The 23,565-nt window shown below is 35.6% G+C and overlaps 1 long non-coding RNA gene across 1 annotated transcript; it reads right to left on the bottom strand.

Moving 5' to 3' along the window:
* Positions 1 to 7,315: 7,315 nt before the first annotated feature.
* On the bottom strand, positions 7,316 to 23,565 carry LOC137230417 (uncharacterized). The gene is made up of 3 exons (XR_010946134.1): positions 23,378 to 23,565; positions 10,936 to 11,026; positions 7,316 to 8,058 (listed from the first exon to the last, which is right to left on the bottom strand). It is a non-coding gene; the product is annotated as an uncharacterized lncRNA (long non-coding RNA).

Here is a 23,565-nt window from a genome sequence, read left to right as displayed (position 1 = left end):
AAATATATAGTTCACAAATATGGATTAATGACCATGAGGGTGTCACAAAATATTTCATATGTTAATGTTAAATGATTAAACTATACTTGTAAGCTGATCATTGTAAGATTCTCTGAACACATGGTAATGAAACATTTAATTATTTTATAACTGCCAGAAACATTCTTTTAAATCGTTTGATTAAAAAAATGACTAGTGAATATTTTTTATGAAAAAAATTATTCAAGATAGAAAGAGACCTCTGTGCCTGGTTCCAGCCCAGAGGAATTTTTAACTACAAAGACTTATTTAAATTACGAAGGCCTTTTTCACTTTTGAGTTTCTCAAAGTGTTTCATAATAATATAAACTAGAAATATAAGCTGGAAAGTAGAGGAGAATGCTAATGCTAATGCTAATGCTAAATTATGAAGGGCTTTTTCACTTTTGAGTTTCTCAAAGTGTTTCATAATAATATAAACTAGAAGTATAAGCTGGAAAGTGGAGGAGAATGCTAATGGAAAGCTTGAGTGCTATAAAATAAACTTGATATATGTTTGGCTTTTACTTCTCCCCCCATCAAAAACAAACTTACTTTAAAAAATGTATTTGTGCTTAGTTGTTTATTTCATCTTTTTTATAACGTGTTCAAACCTGATAGCTTATGCTTTAAAATTTTACCCATGGAGCATCACTTGTGAATTATAACACAGAGGAATTTTTATTTTGCTCAAAAGTATCACTCTGTGATACACCTTGCAAATAGCTGTCATATAACTATACTTTTTCTGTTTTTCTCTCACCAGCAGGTACTCAGTAAACACTTGTTGAATGAATGAATAAATCTCAATGAAGTGCCTTAACTTCTCTTGCCAATTATAGAACTTCCACTTTAACCTCTCACCTTTAAACAGCTCCATGTCAAACAAACAAGTCTAATTTGCTATGGAAGGAACCATCAATTTTACTCAGATTGAAAGGAAATAAACAGGTTGCAATACTGGAGAATAGGAAGAGAAGATCCCAGAATCTCAGATAACCTACAATCTATATGTATCCTTAAATTCCTACCACTTGAAAAGGTAAAATAAGAGAAATCTTATAAGCATGAGTGCTTGGATAATAAAGAATTCATTAAAACTCTGACTCTAATCCAACTAATATCTTCAATTTTACATGGATAGAAAAAGGGGGTAACATTTAGATAACATTACATTGTTTAAAAGTACAACTCTGTGACCCAAACTGATCACCTAACTTCAATAAACTAAATTCGGCCCCTTATTTCTATAGATAAGGCTCAGAGATAGCATGTTCTTTGTTTTTCTAAAATTATAAACTTTAAATTGTTTTAAATTAAACCAATGAAACATTTTATTCTTTTTGATAAATTATTTAGCTGTTTTAAAATATTTTTTCTATTCTTTCAATTTATAACATACCATTATAAAACCATTTTTTTCCTACTATACCTGGGTGACCATAATTAATTATTCCAGGCAAAAATCCTCCTATCTGTGCATTGATTCTTTTTTTTTTTTTTTTTTGCGGTACGCAGGCCTCTCACTGTTGTGGCCTCTCCCGCTGCGGAGCACAGGCTCCAGACGCACAGGCTCAGCGGCCATGGCTCACGGGCCCAGCCGCTCCGCGGCATGTGGGATCTTCCCGGACCGGGGTACGAACCCGTGTCCCCTGCATCGGCAGGTGGACTCTCAACCACTGCGCCACCAGGGAAGCCCTGTGCATTGATTCTTTGTCAACCTCACTGTCATTCCTTTTTCCACATTACTGGTTTATTTTGCTTCTGGGTTTTTTTAGTTTCAGAAAGACAAAATACACATTGGTGAACAAATGTATCTTTCCATAGACTATTACCACTTAAAAAAAACAAAATAATTCAATAAAAGATGGTTCTTCGTGTTTACATCCCAGTTCCTTACTCTTTCTCAGTACTGCAAAATAAATGCTAAATGAAATCCTTAATTTGGAATTTCAGTTTAAACACTCACAAATTGCACAAAGTCAGTGTTTTACTTAAAGTAAGTCACTTTTTCCATTTTTTGCTTCTGCCCTAACAAACGAGATATAGTTAATTTTAAATGTAAAACGTTGTGCACTATGCAAATCATGTCTGTGTGTCTAAGAAAATAACAAACTTAATGAGGAATGTCAAAAAAAATCAGAACCCATTAGTTTAAAGATACATAGGAGCAGCCAAAGATGACAAACACGCATAAAATTCAAAACAGTGGGAAAAGGGAATAGGCACTGAAACACATAAATCAGTGTTTTGAATTCTTTTTCTCTGTGGGTATAATTGTACCTTAGTTTCTTATAATGATTTATTGAGGTAAATATTCTGTATGGTTTAACAGCTACAGCTTCAAAGTGTCAGGCACAGGCTCTCCTTTATTCATGAGGCAGCTGAGTATTGGGATGTGAATTCACTTCTGTATTCTGGGACTTGGCAAAGTTTGTTTTTAAGGTCCTTATAAAGAATTCATGTTGATGCAGTCTATTCAAATGTGAAAAACACTGTGCTGTAATGAGTGAAATAGAAAATCTTTACAGTAATTCTGGAGAAAAAAGTAAATAAATTGAAATAAGCCACACAGAATTACTTTCAGCAAAGTAAAAAACGCCCCTGAGTTCATTTCAACCATTTTTTCAGGTTTAGGGATGTCTATAAACCCCATCATTGGATGGGCTACTAACCTGGATACTAAATCTAATATCATACAAAAAGAAAATGGTCAGAGAGAAATACATTTAAGTCTCAGTTTGTAATATTCACCTAAGGAAGTCTTGAGGGTTGATTTTCAATTTGCACATGCTATTGCTCTGGGATTAAGGTCTAAACAACAGAAACCAGTAATAACAGTTGCACAACAGATTATTAAAGTTACCATATAGCAACTTTATAGTTTGGAGGGGGAAATGAATAATTTACCAAATATATTTCTTTTGAAAGCATCATGCCAAAAGAAGTTACACATGGATATTTAAGGCACAGAGCCCTATCTTGGAACTCACTGATCTTATGCTTGTCTATGCCAAGATTTTGGCAGGAAATTCAGATTTTTGCCAAGAAACACATGTGCCTTAGATGTATAAGTTCAGCGTGCAGTGGAAATTCAACCTTCCTGGACAGTGGTTCTCTGGTACATGCATACTCCTACCCAAAGTGGCTTTATGATTCCCCACAAGATTGTTTCCCAGTTTAGGGGTTTAGATGTTAACTAAAAGAAAATTTTAAAAAACTTTTTTTTGTAATGAGATTCTCTCATTTCCAGTTAATATAAACTAGGCTTTCAAATTTTGTTCAATTGAGAGAGCATTTCACATTATTCGAGAGAGATGACACTAAAAAGTGGCTTTTCTTTTTCACAATTTTTCCTTTAAAATTAAGAATTACCTAAAAATTCTGCCTGCTAAAAGCCACTCATTAAATTATAAACTTTTTAGTTATCCTCACAGAGTCTAACATAGCCATGCCTGGGGTAGATGATCAGTAAATAAGGACTTAAATCAGATAGTAGCTTATTAGTTTAAAATGGCTCTAAAAAAGTGTTACTTTTCAAATGACATCGTTTTTTTCCCAGAATAACTTTTTCACCCAAAAACACACTAAATAAATATACCATAAAACGTGATATTTTGATATTACACTTTCAGGCAAAAACACTCACTAATTTACCGAACTTAACAATTTCTAGTCAGACAATATCATCTGGAAAATTCTGCATTTTGTACCATGACCCAAAATGTTCTGCCTTGCTAATGAACAATGAAGATGTAGCATCTTGTAAAACTCTAAAAGTGTGCCATATGTTCATATTAAATTCATGTGAAGACAAGATAATTATGAGCCCCTAAAAGGCTAAAAAGTTGATGGGGAAATGGTACAGAAAGAACATACCTTCCAAAGAATGAATACCTCCTCTTCCACCAGCCACCATCCATTATCCATTCTTCTTCTCCTCCTTCAACAAATACAATAAAATTTTATTATTTTATAGTTTATCTATAATCTACATTTATTTGCTTTCAAATGTTATCTATCATTTATACAAACTTGCTTTCATTGTTCCTCAAATAATATATTTTTCTATCTGTAAAGAGCCTGGGTATCTTGGGTTGGGATAATACATATCATAATTTTTACCATTAAAATTAATGGAAATATTTTTTATTTTATGGGTTTTCACTAAACAGCAGAATTTTCAGAAACAAATTAACATCTTTAAGCAAGGGATAGGTATACTGTATTTAAATTTTCAAAAGGCATCACACACCTAGAGAAGAAAGAAATTAGTATCAACTGAGCATCCCAGATTTATCAGGCATAACTCCAGGTAAAGACATGTTAGTTCATCATGTACTTTACAAGAGCTGTGTGAGAGAAGTATTGTTATTCCCCTTTCCGAAGAAAATTGAGACTCTGTAATATGAAATGAAGTGTTCAAGTTCACACAGATAGAAAGTAGCAGGGCCAGAATTCAAATCAAATGTTGCCAAATCCAGTGGTCATTTCTCTGTGCTCATCTTACTTGCATTTCTCATCAGCATTCAACACAATCAACACCTCCTTCCTTCTTGAAACACTGACCTCTTCACCTATGAATACCATACTCTCCTGGTTTATTTCATCCTCGCTAGCCACTACCTCTTAGTCTCCACTGTTGAATCTACCTCTTCTACCTGACTTGTAAGTTCTAGAGTTCCTCAGACCCAGGCCAAAGTCCCCTGAGACTTGTCTCTTTTCTTGGAATAGTACACCCATTCCCATGGATTTAAATACTATCCTTATGCTGATGACTTCCACATATGTATCTCTAGCCCTGACTTATATGAATTTCATATTTGAATATTTAATTACCTACTCTGTTTCTTGACATCATCACCTAAACATGTCAAAGACACTGAAAACTTATTGTGTCCAACAAAGAAATCGAAAAAGAAATCATGATACCTACTCACCCAAATCAGTTCATCTTCCCCCATCTGAGTAAAGAGAAATTCTGTCTACCAATTGTGTTCAAGTCAGAAACTTAAGAATCATCTTTTATTCCTTCCTTTCCATCATCCCCAATGTCCAATTCATCAGAAAGTTCTGCTGCTTCTAATTCTAAAATATATCTTAAATTTTTCTACATCTCTCTATCTCCACCATACCACCTTAACTCAGGTCCTCATTATTTCTCAACTGGACTGTGCAAAAGCTTCACTTCTACTCAAACCTCCTTTAATCCATTCTTTATATTGTAATAAGAGTTAGTTTCTTAAAACATCAAATCAATCACTCTTCTGCTAAAATCCCTGCAAAGGCTTACCATGGCACTTAGGATAAAATCCAAACTCCATAGCATGATCTACAAAACCCTGCCTATCCTTCCAACCTCATCTTATGCCATTCTCCTATCTTTTCACTACACTCTAATTCACAATGCTCTTCTTTCAGCACCCAGAACACACTAGGTTCTTCCCAGCCTCAAGGCCTTTTCAGATGCTGTTCCCTCTACCTAAAACACTTCCCTATTAATTCTAGCTCCTTTTCCTCCTTAGTCACAACCTCAAAGAAACAGTCCCAAACCACACTGTCAAGAATCCCTTGTTTGTTTCCTTATGGTACTTATTAAATTTTGTAATTGTTTTATGTACTTGTCTTTTTGTTGTCTACCAGAACAGAACATAAGCTCTATAAAGGTAGAGACTAGTTGATTGATTTATATTGTTTATTAGTATTTCCAGTGCCTGGCACAATATAGCTCTCAATAAATACTTGCTGAATGAATGAAAACCAAATATGCCTGATTCTAAAACCAATATTCTTTTCACTATATCATGCTGCCACCTTAATGGATCTTAGAAATTATCTAGTCCAAACTTCTCTTTTTACACAAGTAAAAACTGAGATCCAGAAAGATAATTTATTTACCCAAGATCACACCATAATAAGTGACAGAACCACAATAACTCCAGGCTTTCTTACTTCTGATTCAGGCTTTTTCTTCTAGACCACATTGCTTTATGCTGATAGCCCCATCCAAAAATATGACTAAGAAGTTTTCCACAAAGTGGCCAAAAATATCACTAAAAACTTTTGCAACCATTTACAAAATCAGATAATACAAGAAAGGAACAGATATACATCTATATATTTGTACATACACATACGTATATGAAATAGTGGTACACAAAGCATTGATTGTCAAAATCTTTTACATAATTGTTTTTGTTTTTAAAGAAAGTTTTGAAAATATAGACAAATGGTTCTCTATTTTACATTACATATATCATTTACTTCACAATATAAACAAAAAGTTTTATTTCATATGGATAATACATCTAGAATAAACTTTCTTAGGGAATCATACTTTGTCCCTAAAAATTTACTGTAAGTTTTCCCAATAGCCAGTAACTCTCTAAAATTCATGCAAAACATAAAATTCATGTAATTTTGAAACTAAACAAGAAACTAAGCAAAATATCCACAGTTAGTAATAACCACAGGTAAAAGAAGAAACAATCAAACCCAGGAATCCTATACTGCCTACTTCTGGCATCTAATTTCTGGTTTGTAAAGCATTTAGCCATAAGTCTACCTACTCAGTTCATGAATCAATGCAGTCGACACTGTCACAACTACATACTACCTCCAGCTCCTTCCACTCCTCCAGAACCCAAATCAAATAGCTACTAAACCATCTCAAGCTGCAATTGTCACCTGGTGACTGATGGAGAAAACTTTGATCCAACTTTTCTCACCAACAACTTTTACTTCCCTACTAAACACAGAGTATCAATACTCATTATTCTGTCTACTTGTGTATATATATTTAAATTTCCATGATAAAAATTTAGAAAAAATAAGCTCTATCATTAACCATTTAGTCCTTAAAAACAGCTTTGTCATCATCTACCTCCTTCCTCATCTTCTAAAGAATTCTACATAATTTTTCAAAAGTATTAAAAACTATAAAATACAAATCTTTTACTTTTAGCATATAATAGTATTTATTACTGCAAATGATAAATATTTCAGCTATATTACAGTTCAGATAGATTTATGTAGGCTATCCTAGTGAACATTATTTATAGCATTGTTCTCAAAAACAAAAAATCTGCTTCTATGGAAATTTTGTTCGAGTTCCAACTTCCCTAAAGTTACTATGCTAAACTTTCAAAGTTTGTCTTAGTCCATTTGGACTGCTATAACAAAAATACCATAGACTCGGTGACTTAAAAAACAAACATTTATTTCTACCAGTTCTGGAGGTTGGGAAGTCCAAGATCAAGGCCCCGGCAGATTGGTGTCTGATGAGAACCCACTTCCTAGTTCATAGATGGCTGTATTTTTGCTGTGTCCTCACATGGTGGAAGGGTCAAGGGAGCTCTGCCCTCATAACCTAATCATCTCCCAAAGGCCCTACCTCCAAATACCATCACATTGGGGATTAGGTTTCAGCATATGAATTTGGGGGGACATAAACATTCAGTTTACAGCAAAGTCATTTTCATATAGTCAGTCATGTCTATTGTTTTTCCCTCATTAAAATTTCACAGTTATTATATAACCTTTGTTATTTACCTACCAATTGCTCTGAATGTTGTGTCTCTTAGTTTTCTTTTTTTTTTTTTGGCTGCGTTGGGTCTTTGTTGCTGCACTTGGGCTTTCTCTAGTTGCTGCGAGTGGGGGCTACTCTTCGTTGCAGTGCGCGGGTTTCTCATTGCAGTGGCTTCTCTTGTTGCGGAGCACTGGCTCTACGCACGTGGGCTTCAGTAGTTGCAGTGCACAGGCTCAGTAGTTGTGGCGCATGGGCTTAGTTGCTCCACAGCATGTGGGATCTTCCCGGACCAGGGCTCCAACCCATGTCCCCTGCATTGGCAGGTGGATTCTTAACCACTGTGCCACCAGGGAAGTGCCTGTGTCTCTTAATTTTCATTAGGTCTTTTTAGTCCACCAAATGTCTCTCTTGCTGCTGCTCATTAGTATGCAAATTACTTCAGAATATACTGGACTCCTATAGGTTCATGGTTCTGATTTAAAAGTTGTCATTTAAACTCTGGCAAAACAGTCCTGTTGAAAAAGTTTCAAAAAATAAATTTCAGTGGTAGAGTTCAGAGCTCTTTCTTATTCACTTTAGAAACTCAAAATCCTATATCTCAAACATAAACTAACAACCCACTATTAGTATACATTATAGTGGAATATAGCTAAAAGCATGAGTTAATAATATCAAGTTTGTACAGCACTGAGCACTCTCCCATTCTATCATGGAAAGCCCCTAACCTGTGCTGTCCAATATAGTAGCCAATAGCATCTGTGGCTTATTGGGCTACTGGAAATGTGACTACCCCTAACTGAGATGTGCTGTAGTATAAAGTACACACTGAGGACTTCCCTGGCGGTGCACTGCTTAAGAATCTACCTGCCAAGGCAGGGGACACGGGTTCAAGCCCTGGTCAGGGAAGATCCCACATGCCGCAGAGCAACTAAGCCCATGTGCCACAGCTACTGAGCCTGTGCTCTAGAGCCTGCGAGCCACAACTGCTGAGCCCACATGCCACAACTATTGAAGCCCATGCGCCTAGAGCCTGTGCTCCGCAACAACAGAAGCCACTGCAATGAGAAGCCCGCGCACCACAACGAAGAGTAGCCCCTGTTCACCACAACTATAGAAAGCTGGCACTCATCAACAAAGGCCCAACGCAGCCAAAAATTAATTAATTAATTAATTAAAAAAATAAAGTACACACTGGAGTTTTGAAGACTTAGTATAAATAAATAATGTTAACTATCTCAATACTTTTTATATTGATTGCATGTTGAAAGAGTAATATTTTGGATATATTGATTTTCATAAAATACATTATTAACGTTGTTTCTTTTTACTTTTTTTAGTGTGACTACTAAAAATTTTAAATTACATACATGACTCATATTTGTGACTACTTTTTATTTCTATAGTACAACATTGGCCCAACTGTAATAAACAGAGTTCTACTGTAACCTAAACTGTTTATCTCTCCTCCTCTTACAAAAAACTAAATTCTCCTTATGGTGATCATGATCATGATCATGGTAACACCTTAAATTTTACCACGTACTTTCAAATACAACATTGTATAAAAGAAGCTAGATATAAAATTATACATACTGTATGGTTCTATTTAAATAAAACTCAAAAACAGGGAAAATTAATTTATGTTCTTAAAAGTCAAGACAGCTATCTTTGGGAAGGAAGAAAAGGTAGTAACTGGGAGGGAAGACTTAAGGGGCACTTAAAATGTTTTATTTATTTTTTCTTTTTTAAGTTAACCATTTTATTTATTTATTTATTTTTGCTGTGTTGGGTCTTTGTTGCTGCGTGTGGGCTTTCTCTAGTTGTGGTGAGCAGGGGCTACTCTTCATTGCTGTGCGTGGGCTTCTCACTGTGGTGGCTTCTCTTGCGGAGCACGGGCTCTAGGCATGCAGGCTTCAGTAGTTGTGGCACATGGGCTCAGTAGTTGTAGCACACGGGCTCAGTAGTTGAGGCTCACGGGATTTAGAGCACAGGCTCCATAGTTGTGGCACACAGGCTTAGCTGCTCTGTGGCATATCGGATCTTCCTGGGCCAGGGATCGAACCTATGTCCCCTGCATTGGCAGGCAGATTCTTAACCACTGCACCACCAGGGAAGTCCCAAAATGTTTTATTTCTTGACCTGGGCAGTGATCACGTAGATATATTTATTTTGTGACAACTGAATTATATACTTAGAATTTGTACACTTTTCTGTATATCTATAGTATTTCTATTAAAAAAATTCAAAAAATAAAATTCTGTGGTCACACTAAAATTTCATTTTATATTACTAGTTAAATTAAGACATCATCTGAAATTTAGGAATCTTTTTTTTTAATTGAGATTTGCTTTTTAAAGAGGATTTTATCCTTAACAATACTTCCACAGTTTTTAAATTCACAGAATTACAGAGTTTTGCAGATGGAAGAAAAATAAACTAGTTTGGCTCTAAGAGAGTTTAGGTGACATGGCCGTGATTAAATTGATAGCAGTGATAGGACTAAAATTTAGAACTTCCATATTACATGGAAGGACTTTAAAAGTTTTTAAGTAGAGTTAGACTCCATTAGAGAGACTTGGAGTCCCTCTATAATCTTGATGGTTTACAATGCTAAAAGGACAAAAACTACAAGTCGGTCATTCATTCTTCCATTTCTGTTGTAATAAAATAATGAATAAATCATAAAACAAGGAAGGAACATCATACTCAGCCTTCTGGTGAGGAACTTTATAAGAATTAGCAATCCATGTCCTTTGAACATTTTTTTAAACTTACTCTTTATGAAAACATACAGAACATTTGTGTTCAACCAAATACTGTATTAAAAACAGAGTAGTCTCAATGCACATTGCCTCTTTCTCTTTCACTTTTGTAACTTGTGCATAAACCAGTTTAGTAGCAACAAAATCAAAGTGCTGATTCCTGCTGGAAATGCAGCTACATTTGAGCTACGAGCAATTCACAAGATTCAAGGCTATAACCACTTATTCTCTTTGTTTCCTTCAGACTTTGAAGCAATTCTTCCTCTTTGTTCTTTCTTTTCTTTCTTCCTTCCTTTCTTTCTTTCTTTCTTTCTTTCTTTCTTTCTTTCTTTCTTTCTTTCTCTCTCTTTCTTTCTATCTTAAGAAGAAGCCATTCTTCTGGCTCAGAAATTTAAAATAAGCTATGGTAACATCCTTTATGTCTGGTCTTTTCCTGTTTAATCTCTCTTTTTTTTTTTTAACTATTTTGTTTTGGGGGAGGGGAAAGAAGGAGAGTTCTAAGAAAAGCTTTCATAACAGGTTCAAAAGTATAAAAGCCATTTCAAGCTCCAGACATTTGTAGCCTTTATTTCTATAGTCCTTGAAAGGGCTTTTTAAATGTTAACAGCTAGGATAGGACTGCTTTACCATACTGATTTTCCAGGCTTCATTTCCTTTGTAGTCTTGGGTTCTTCCCCACCCTTAAAATCCCCCAATAACCTCCATGCCAGCTTCTTTTCTAAAATAAAACAAAAACAATTAAAAAAAAAAAAGATTTCATTCATCATGGTAATGTGTATAGGCAGACTTCTGAGATCCCATACAGAGTGACCATCTCTCGAATACAGAGTATTAAAATATTTTTGCTTTAATTTCTTCTGTATTTGGTGCTTTCATGTGCCTACTTAACATCCTTTCATTTTTAACATAATGACATGTCACCTGCAAAGTTATTACAACTAAAATTGCTGACAAGAAGCTTTGTTAGCTCCCTCTCCTTAGAAATGCTGAAATACAATCTTCAAAAACTAAGTGTCAAAAAGGTGCTCATTTATATCCTCTTAAGTTTAAAAAAAAAGGCTTAAATCATTTAAATCAATAAATGATACAATCTTATCCTATTTTAGAAAAAAATTAAATAAACACAAAATATAAGTCTGAAACACTGAATTCCAAGGTCAAAACAGTTATTATTTCTGGGTGGTGAGATCATAAATGTTTTTAATTTTCTTCTTGCTTATGAATATATTTTATCTTAAGTGTACATGCATTGTTTGTAATAAGGGAAAATGCTGCTCATAGTTTAAAAAATAAGAGCTGTTTTAATACTTCCAGCACATCATATGAGTACTTCTTAAAAATTCATATATATATATGCTTACATTTAGCTATTTACATGTGTATTTTATTAGTTAAAGATTCTAAAGTATAATTTCCAAAATGGTAAACTCATGACTCTCATATAAATACAAACAATAAGGACAGCAATCATGAGTTAAAATGTTAAGTGCCAGGGATTTTATTTAACATATTAACGAGGAAACCAGTAAGAAGTGAAAATCAATTCATAATAGAATCTGACTTACAGAGATTTATATTCTCTACTGGAAAAAAATTCTTTTGCATTGCCAAGAATAGGAATCAATTACATTGCTATGGGCAGAAAACATTTGCATTGTTTTCAGTTTTCTACAATTTAACTTTTATCCCTGCAGAGCTGTAAAACAGCCTAGTCAATCAAACATCACAAAAAGTACACACTCATATAGAATCAGATAAACCCTCTAGGGCCCCTAAACATTCAGCATTCCCTTGAAAAGAAACCCAGTGATTTTGTTTTGCCCATTTCCAAGTCTTTGACAAATTTTTCTGATACATTTTACTAATTAGTAAACTGAATTAAAACTATCACAACTAAAATTTTAATTTCTTTAATTCTCTTTCTTATGCATCCCCTAGAAATGTTTAGTAAAGTGTGCTGAATTTAATTTGTATATGGTCAAGGTATATCACAAAATATTTGAGGTAGTACAAGCTTTAGAAACTTCACACCAGTCTAAATGATAAAACATTAATAAACTATAAAACATCATGAAATACTGATATACAAAATAGGAAAAACTGTATAAAGAAATGATGAGTAATTCAATATAAAATCATAGTCCCAAACACAAATGTCCATAGAGAAACAAGCTGTCAAATAAAGCATGATCAACTCTGTTTTTCCATCAGTAACTTTTCTAAAGTTGAGAAAATTTTAAGGGAGAAAATCTTAAAACTGAGAAAATTCCATCTGCTGAACTAAATTCCCCTTCTCAACTAAAGAATGATTTTCATCATCTGAGTATTACAATGGAACAACTAAATCCAAATCACAGAAGCATAGTTTGACTAAGAAACTGAAACCCAAAGTATTTCAGTGACACTCCAAGGTCATATAACTACTTAGATATTCAACAATACTTGCTGTTATAAAAATTATAATTCACAGTAGTCCTACCTTACATTAAACATAAAATATCATAAAAACATAAACACAAAAATATTTTAATAATTACTGGACACGGTAATGAATGAAGTGATTAACTACTAGACACAAGCACATTGAAGGAATCCTTGATTTTTTAGATTATTGTCTTGAAAGAGAACAATTATTTCTTGGAATTGAGCATCACAAATTTGTAGGAAATTGATTATTTGCAAGTTTTCATTCAATAAATATCCTGTATGCCACGTGTGAACTAACTCTACATGTAGCAGCATAACATAGTGATTAAGAACATAAACATTACAGCCAGAGCAAGCCATCAGCTCTACTGTTTTTAGATACGTGATCTTAAGCCCATTATTAACCTTTATATGCCTCCATTTCCTTGGCAAGTTACTTAATCTGTATATGCCTCAATTTCCTCACCTGTAAAATGAGATATTAACATATATAAAACACTTAAGGAAGAAACTGGGCACAAAGGAAGCATTACCAACATGTTTGTCAAATCACTGGTTCGAAACACGTGGTCCTCAGACCAGCAGCAGCATCCAGAAACTTGTTACAAAATCTTCTGACACATCACAGTCCTAACTGATTAAGAAACTCAGGTAGGGCCCAACAATATAAGCTTTCACAAAAAATCTTCCAGGTGATTCCAATGCGCACTGGAGTTTGAGAGCCATTGGTGTAAATTAATAAGATTGTATCTCTTTCTCTCTGAACTTTAATACAATGTCATTAGTATACATAGCCATTGGTATACTTGGTGTTTTGCACACCTCATTTTTTACCCCAAAACATCTCAAAGATTTGGTTTCAAAACTGAAGGTAACTTCACATCTACTAGGATAGCTATAATTAAAAAAACCAGATAATAACAAGTATTGCCCAGGTTGTGGAGAAACTGGGCCCTTCAAACATTGCTGGTGAGAATGTAAAATGGCGCAGTCACTTTGGAAAACAATCTGACAGTTCTTCAAAAAGATAACCACTGAGTAACCTCATGACAGCAATTCCACTCCTAGACATACACCTATGAGAACTGAAAACATTTTCACACAAAAATGTGTACATAAATGTTCATAACAGCATTATTCATAATAGCCAAATAGTGGAAACAACCCAAATGCACATGAAGTGATGAATGAATAAACAAAATGTGGTATATGACACAATGCAATCCTATTCAGCTATAAAAAGGAATAAAGTACTGATACATGCCACAATAAGAATGAACCCTGAAAACGTTATGCTAAGTCAAACTTAATCCCAAGAGACCACATATTGTATGATTCCATTTATATGAAATGGCTAAGAATAGGCAAATCTATAGATTCAGAAAGTAGATTAGTGGTTGCCTAGGGCTTGGGGAAGTGGAAGGAAAAATTGCTGATGGATACATGGTTTCTTTAGAAGATGATAAAATTGATTTCGGTGATAATTGCACAACTCTGTGACTATATTACAAAAATATTTAATTGTGTACTTTAAATAGGTGAATTATGTGGTATGTGAATTATATCTCAATAAACCTGTTATTTAAAAAGCCTAAAACTATGCCAAACTATTATTGATGGAAAATATTTGTAAAATAAAAACTGATGCAATAACAAAAATCTGTACCTAAATCCTAAATTATATTATCCTGAAAGTGAGGGAGGGAAGAAAAGGGCAAAAGGAAAAGTGTTAAATTCTTCACACATTTGACAGGGGAGTCAGGAGACACTGAGATATTGTTTTAATCTTGATTAGAGTAAAAACTAAAGTATAACCATTAATAATATTGAAAACAAAATGTATATCCTCCAAATTAATAGAAAAAAGAAACTAGAAGGATTTACATTTAGATGTTAACTAGTTACCTCACAACTATGGCACTATGAGTGATTTTTATTTCCTCTTCATTTTCCACATTTTCTACAAAGGGTTGTTTTATCTTCATGTAAGTCTGCTTACCTTTGTGACTCTGACTTTTTTAAAATCTAATTTTATTTACTTATGTATTCACTTATGGTTAATTTTTAATATGCTAATAGATTCAGGTAATTTAAAATTCAAAAGATACAAAAAGGATGGTGAAAAGTCTTGCTGCTACCAGTGCACTCAGCCCCCAGCCACCACCACAGGCATGGAGTCTACAAATATTAGCAGTTACTTCTTGGGTATCTTTGTTGACATATTTGATGCATATATATTAATTCTTTTCTGTCTTTTTAATACAAATGCAGTATAACGTATACACTGTTTTGTATCTTCCTTTTTTCATTCAACAATGTATCTTAGAGATTGTCCCATATCAGCACCTTCAGAGCTTCCTCTTTCTTTTTAATGGCTACATGGTAGTTCACTGTACGGATTACCATACTTTATTGAGCCTCATATTCACATACTACTTTTATAATTGGCAAGAACAGCAAAGTGATTTTGGAGAAAAAACTATCTATCTTTTAATCTCAGGCTCTTCTTCCTCATTCTACTTTTTTTTTTTTTTCTTTTCCAAGTAACTGTCTTCTACATGTTCACTGGGTGAATGCAATCACTCTACTAGTTTGCCCATCATATCTAGATGGGTGATTTCCACATTTATGGCTCCCTCCTAACTTTGAAGCCCATATTTCTAACCGTCTACTAGACAACTTCACTTGGTATTCCACTAATACTTTAAATTTAACATGTCTAAAATTAAAAACTTCTTACCACATAAACCTACTCCTCTCTCACCACATTCATTCATATATTAATACAATAAAATTTTATTGAATCATGGTTTATACACAAGACATGATGCTAATCTTAGATCCTATCCAAAAGCATCTTACAGCCTAGAATAGCCAGCAAGACATATATCTTTGTTCATACCTCTGTAATAGCACATATATTTTTGTTGTAAATAATGATGACAGACTAACCAAGATAAATAAAAGGTAGTAGTAGAAAATAATATTGGAATGAATGTTGAGGTCAGAATATAGACCCTTAATTATAGGCTTAATTATATCAACTTAAATCTGTATAAAATGGAAAGCTCCAGAAGTTTTTGAGCAGGAGAGTGTCTACATTCCATTTTCAGATGATGGATCCCGCCATGATGTGTAAAATGGATTTAACTGGGGAACTATTCAAGGATGGGAGAAGGATATAATAAATCTATTAAACAGATGATTTGAACCTGAAGAGACAGAGTGGAAGACTGAAACTCAAGGCTTTGATCAGGCTGGCTTTGATCAGGCTACAGAGTTTTGTCTCGGAATATGATACTTTTGTGCTTATCAGGTTTCAGTCACACAAGACACTAACCATTTCCAAATACATGCCCCACCCTGCCTCCACTGTTTTCCAAGGCCTAGCTCAAAAACTTTTGGGGAAGAATTTCCCCTTTTCCCTCAGCTAAAATGAACTGCTGTAACTTACTGGTGCCATTTAATCATTCTTCCCCCACCAAGCTGTAAACTCCTTGAGGTAAGGGATTACCTATTATTTATTCTGGTTTTCCAGAAATTTAGCACACTGCCTGACACATACTAAGTACCCTATATAAATGTTGAGTTATACTGGCACAGTGGAAAGTGCATGGGTTTTTGGAGTTTGACAGACTTAAGGACTCAATCCCAGCTGAGCCACTCGCTCGGTAGCTCTATGATTATGGGCAAGTATTTAACATTTCTTAAGCTTCATTATCTATAAAATAAAGATTCTTGCAAATTGTTGTGAAGCTTTGATATCAGTTATTTAAAAAGCACCTAGCAAAGTATATAGCACATAGTGGAATTCAATATATAATAGTTATAATAATGGCTTCAGGAATTTTTTTTTAGTCTCAAGTAAAACAGCAGATTTTTTTTGTACAGAGCTTTTATTTCTTCTTTAGGTTTGTTAACTATGCTCAGTTATGACTCCCCTTAGTTGAGGGATATCAATGTATGCACTCAACAAACATTTATGAATGCCTACTACATGCTAAGCATTGAGTATATAAAACTGAGGAAGGCATGGTCTCTATACTCAGGAAAATTATTTTAAAATCCTATTAGTAACAGGGTCTCCTTTCCTTGTCTTTACTACCCAAGAAAGAAGGACACTGCAGAGTTTCTGGGCCTTATACGAGATACAATTCTGTTACACTGTATAATTTCATATTTCCTATATTAATTTAAAAAATATTAACTACCCTGTGGCAGGCATTGTCCTAGAAGATACAGAAACAAAAAAAAATGAAGATGGAACAGTTCCAATCCTGAAGAAGGTATTTTAGAGTATCTTCTTGTTTTTAAAAACAAGGAAGAATGCACCCAACATAGGACCACCTCAATACATAAGGCAAATACTAACAGCCATAAAAGGGGAAATCGACAGTAACACATTCATAGTAGGGGACTTTAACACCCCACTTTCACCAATGGACAGATCATCCAAAATGAAAATAAATAAGGGAACACAAGCTTTAAATGATACACTAAACAAGATGGACTTAATTGATATTTATAAGACATTCCATCCAAAAACAACAGAATACACATTTTTCTCAAGTGCTCATGGAACATTCTCCAGGATAGATCATATCTTGGGTCACAAATCAAGCCTTGGTAAATTTAAGAAAACTGAAATTGTATCAAGTATCTTTTCCGACCACAATGCTATAAGACTAGATATCAATTACAGGAAAAGATCTGTAAAAAATACAAACACATGGAGGCTAAACAATACACTACTTAATAACGAAGTGATCACTTAAGAAATCAAAGAGGAAATAAAAAAATACCTAGAAACAAATGTCAATGGAGACACGACGACCCAAAACCTATGGGATGCAGCAAAAGCAGTTCTAAGAGGGAAGTTTATAGCAAAACAATCCCACCTTAAGAAACAGGAAACACCTCGAATAAACAACCTAACCTTGCACCTAAAGCAATTAGAGAAAGACGAACAAAAAAGCCCCAAAGTTAGCAGAAGGAAAGAAATCATAAAGATCATATCAGAAATAAATGAAAAAGAAATGAAGGAAACAATAGCAAAGATTAGTACAACTAAAAGCTGGTTCTTTGAGAAGATAAACAAAATTGATAAACCATTAGCGAGGCTCATCAAGAAAAAAAGGGAGAAAACTCAAATCAATAGAATTAGAAATGAAAAAGGAGAAGTAACAACTAACACTGTAGATATACAAAAGATCATGAGAGATTACTACAAGCAACTATATGCCAATAAAATGGACAACCTGGAAGAAATGGACAAATTCTTAGAAATGCACAACCTTCCGAGACTGAATCAGGAAGAAATAGAAAATATGAACAGACCAATCACAAGCACTGAAATTGAAACTGTGATTAAAAATCTTCCAACAAACAAAAGCCCAGGACCAGATGGCTTCACAGGTGAATTCTATCAAACATTTAGAGAAAAGCTAATACATATCCTTCTCAAACTCTTCTAAAATATAGCAGAGGGAGGAACACTCCCAAACTCATTCTACGAGGCCACCATCACCCTGAGACCAAAACCAGACAAAGATGTCACAAAGAAAGAAAACTACAGGCCAATATCACTGATGAACAGAGATGCAAAAATCCTCAACAAAATACTAACAAACAGAATCCAACAGCACATTAAAAGGATCATACACCATGATCAAGTGCGGTTTATTCCAGGAACGCAAGGATTCTTCAATATACGCAAATCAATCAATGTGATACACCATATTAACAAATTGAAGGAGAAAAACCATATGATCATCTGAATAGATGCAGAGTAAGCTTTCGACAAAATTCAACACCCATTTATAATAAAAACACTGCAGAAAGTAGGCACAGAGGGAACTTTCCTCAACATAATAAAGGCCATATATGACAAACCCACAGCCAACATTGTCCTCAATGGTGAAAAACTGAAACCATTTCCACTAAGATCAGGAACAAGACAAGGTTGCCCACTCTCACCACTATTATTCAAGATAGTTTTGGAAGTTTTAGCCACAGCAATCAGAGAAGAAAAAGAAATAAAAGGAATTCAAATCGGGAAAGAAGAAGTAAAGCTGTCACTGTTTGCAGATGACATGATACTATACATAGAGAATCCTAAAGATGCTACCAGAAAACTACTAGAGCTAATCAATGATTGTGGTAAAGTAGCAGGATAAAAAATTAATGCACAGGGGGCTTCCCTGGTGGCGCAGTGGTTGAGAGTCCGCCTGCCGATGCAGGGGACGCGGGTTCGTGCCCCGGTCCGGGAAGATCCCACATGCCGCGGAGCGGCTGGGCCCGTGACCCATGGCCGCTGAGCCTGCGCGTCCGGAGCCTGTGCTCCGCAACGGGAGAGGCCGCAACAGTGAGAGGCCCGCGTACCACAAAAAAAAAAAAAAAAAATTAATGCACAGAAATCTCTGGCATTCCTATACACTAAGGATGAAAAATCTGAACGTGAAATCAAGAAAACACTCCCATTTACCATTGAAACAAAAAGAATAAAATATCTAGGAATAAACTTACCTAAGGAGACAAAAGACCTGTATGCAGAAAATTATAAGACACTGATGAAAGAAATTAAAGAGGATACAAATAGATGGAGAGATATACCATGTTCTTGGATTGAAAGAATCAACATTGTGAAAATGATACTACTACCCAAAGCAATCTACAGATTGAATGTAATCCCTATCAAACTACCACTGGCATTTTTCACAGAACTAGAACAAAAAATTTCACAATTTGTATAAGGGCTTCCCTGGTGGCGCAGTGGTTGAGAGTCCACCTGCTGATGCAGGGGACACGGGTTCGTGCCCCGGTCCGGGAGGATCGCACATGCCACGGAGTGGCTGGGCCCGTGAGCCGTGGCCACTGAGCCTGCGTGTCCAGAGCCTTTGCTCTGCAATGGGAGAGGCCACAACAGTGCGAGGCCCGCGTACCGCAAAAAACAAAAAAACAAACAAACAAACAAAAATTTCACAATTTGTATGGAAACACAAAAGACCCCGAATAGCCAAAGCAATCTTGAGAACGAAAAATCGAGCTGGAGGAATCAGGCTCCCTGACTTCAGACTATACTACAAAGCTACAGTAATCAAGACAGTATGGTACTGGCACAAAAACAGAAATACAGATCAAAGAACAGGATAGAAAGCCCAGAGATAAACCCACGCACATATGGTCACCTTATCTTTGATAAAGGAGGCAAGAATATACACTGGAGAAAAGACAGCCTCTTCAATAGTGGTGCTGGGAAAACTGGACAGGTACATGTAAAAGTACGAGATTAGAACACTCCCTAACACCACACACAAAAATAAGCTCAAAATGGATTAAAGACCTAAATTTAAGGCCAGAAACTATCAAACTCTTAGAGGAAAACATAGGCAGAACACTCTATGACATAAATCACAGCAAGATCCTTTTTGACCCACCTCCTAGAGAAATGGAAATAAAAATAAACAAATGGGACCTAATGAAACTTAAAAGCTTTTGCACAGCAAAGGAAACCATAAAGAAGACCAAAAGACAACCCTCAGAATGGGAGAAAATACTTGCAAATGAAGCAACTGACAAAGGATTAATCTCCAAAATTTACAAGCAGCTCATGCAGCTCAATATCAAAAAAACCCAGCAACCTGGGCTTCCCTGGTGGCACAGTGGTTGAGAGTCCGCCTGCCGATGCAGGGGATGCGGGTTCGTGCCCTGGTCCAGGAGGATCCCACATGTCACGAAGCGGCTGGGCCCTTGAGTCATGGCCGCTGAGCCTGCGCATCCGGAGCCTGTGCTCCGCAACGGGAGAGGCCACAACAGTGAGAGGCCCGTGTACCGCAAAACAAACAAAAAAAAAACAAACAAAAAACCCCAAACAACCGAATCCAAAAATGGGCAGAAGACCTAAACAGACATTTCTCCAAAGAAGATATACAGACTGACAACAAACACATGAAAGAATGCTCAACATCATTAATCATCAGAGAAATGTAAATCAAAACTACAATGAGATATCATCTCACACCGGTCAGAATGGCCATCATCAAAAAATCTAGAAACAATAAATGCTGGAGAGGGTGTGGAGAAAAGGGAACCCTATTGCTCTGTTTGTGGGAATGTAAATTGATACAGCCACTATGGAGAACAGTATAGAGGTTCCTTAAAAAACTAGAAATAGAACTACCACACGACCCAGCAATCCCACTACTGGGCATATACCCTGAGAAAATCATAATTCAAAAAGAGTCATGTACCAAAATGTTCATTGCAGCTCTATTTAGAATAGCCAGGAGATGGAATCAACCTAAATGTTCATCATCGGATGAATAGATAGAGAAGATGTGGCACATATACAATGGAATATTACTCAGCCATAAAAAGAAACGAAATTGAGTTATTTGTATTGAGGTGGATGGACCTAGAGTCTGTCATACAGAGTGAAGTAAGTCAGAAAGAGAAAAACAAATGCCGTACGCTAATACATATATATGGAATCTAAGAAAAAAAAAAAGGTCATGAAGAACTTAGGGGTAAGACAGGAATGGAGACGCAGACCTACTAGAGAATGGACTTGAGGATGTGGGGAGGGCGAAGGGTAGGCTGTGACAAAGTGAGAGAGTGGCATGGACATATATACACTACCAAACGTAGAATAGCTAGCTAGTGGGAAGCAGCCACATAGCACAGGGAGATCAGCTCAGCGGTGCTTTGTGATCACCTAGAGGGGTGGGATAGGGAAGGTGGGAGGGAGGGAGACCCAAGAGGGAAGAGATATGGGAACATGTGTATATGTATAACTGATTCACTTTGTTATAAAGCAGAAACTAACACACCATTGTAAAGCAATTATACTCCAATAAAGATGTTAAAAAAAATACAAGGAAAAAGAGTATTACCGAGTTTTTCTGCCACATATGCAGTTCTATTACACTGCATAATTTCATCCTTACCTATAGCCTTCTGTATATGAAACTGAATAAAATCTGATGAAACGATCCAGACTTTATTATCTCCTACGTTACTTCTTGGATTTTAATCTTGTTTTATGATAACTTGAAAATTTAGCCATCCAAGTGCCAACAATTCTGGTGAAGAAATAAAAGGTCACTAGCTCATTAAACTTTTCTGGACTTTCATCAATTAGTAAAGTTTGAACTATTTACTAACTACTAACCTTACTGATGGCCCTTTTTTATTTCAGAATTCTTTCAGAAGTCTACATTACCTATTCAGCCATCCTATTTGTTTATTGATAACAAAAGTAAGGATTCTAAATTATATATATTATAGTCTGTCAAACCCTTTGAGTATGAACTGTAGTCCATCCTAGAAAATTCTGTAACTTAACTGTATTTCATTGTAGTTATGATAATAGAAACTTGGTAGAATCATGGAGTTAGGCAAAGCACTATAAATAATTTAATTAATAGTAAAGAGCAAGCAACCACTTCCCAAAAATACCTTTTCTCCTCATGGGTTTACTCTTCTCCTCCTTAAGGTTTATTCTTACCACAGAACTAATTGATAAAGATACCCTTGCTTGGTTATAAAATATGACCCTACCTTAGATTTTTAAAAATATTACCCTAATTAGAATTGTTATTCCTTTGCTTCCAAAATAAAAGAGCAAAATTTGAATACATGACTGCATAAGTTAAAGAACTGTCTTCCACTAGTCACAGTTCTATAAAAGATTCAGTGATCATCTGAAATCTAGTAAAGTAATACTATTTCTGCACAGGCAGGCAAACTAGTGTAACTGCTGAGATCATAAGCTAATAGTTAAGCAGTTTCACAGGCTGCTCTCAGTACCAAATTGCACTCTTCATCTGTATTGTCTGTACAGACTGTACTTACTTTTGTTTTAGAACAAAATTAAAATTCTGAACAAGGTCAGAAAGCTTCAGAATAAGTAAGGAAAAAGGAGGTTCAGATTCAGGCCTAGTTAAAACTTCAGATACCTTGACACTCCATGAATTAAACTCCAGTATCCTAGTAATACCTATAGATTCAGTGCTTTCTTTCTGACAGTGGTTGGTGGGGAGAGGGGAGATGGGGGAAGGGCTTCTTAATGGGTATTGACAGTTCCTTTTGGGGTGATGAAAATGTCTTGGAACTAGGAAGAGGTGACGGTTGCACAGCACTGTTTATGTACTAAGTGCTACTTAACTGTACACTTTAAAATGGTTAATTTTGTATAATGTTAATTTCACCTCAATTTTTTTTTAAAGTAAATATTTCTTAAAAAGAAAAGAAAAAGATACAGGGCTTTTTCGCAGAGATGGACTTCACTTTGAAAAGGCCCCCAAAGTACAAAGCCTACATACCAGCAGCGAGGTTGAAGAGGGTCACTCCCACTTCACATAAAGCCGCATGGAAAGCTTACAGGATTCCCTCATATGAACCTTGGTTACAATAATGGCCAATTAAGTGGCATTTACCACCAATATGAACTCATTTCAGTGAGAATGAGAAAGCGGGAAAATGTTTGGCGGGAGTTTTTTAAAAGCTGCCCCACCGATTTAGAAATCACCTACGAGCAATAGAGAACACCACGGGGGAAACGGTAGGAGCCATATTTTTTTCTGAACGGTTTTTGTCTTGCGGTGACTGTACTCGTGAGGATTCAATAAGCCTCAAACATTACCTTTAAACCTAGGTGCTTAACTATAACAAATGCATTTGTCAATGGGGCAGCGTCTCACAGGAAAATGCGAAAAGCCAGCCTAAGTCTCTTTCTGTAGCGACGAAGCTTGAGCACAAGGATCACCGCCATACCCACTCGACGAAAAGCTCCCTCCACCAGCCGAGGAAGACGCAGCTTCGGCGGGCACT

This window comes from Pseudorca crassidens, chromosome 9, assembly GCF_039906515.1.
Source record: "Pseudorca crassidens isolate mPseCra1 chromosome 9, mPseCra1.hap1, whole genome shotgun sequence".
NCBI lineage: Eukaryota > Metazoa > Chordata > Mammalia > Artiodactyla > Delphinidae > Pseudorca > Pseudorca crassidens.
The sequence above is the reverse complement of the archived record's forward strand: the minus strand, read 5'-3'. Positions and strand labels throughout refer to the sequence as shown.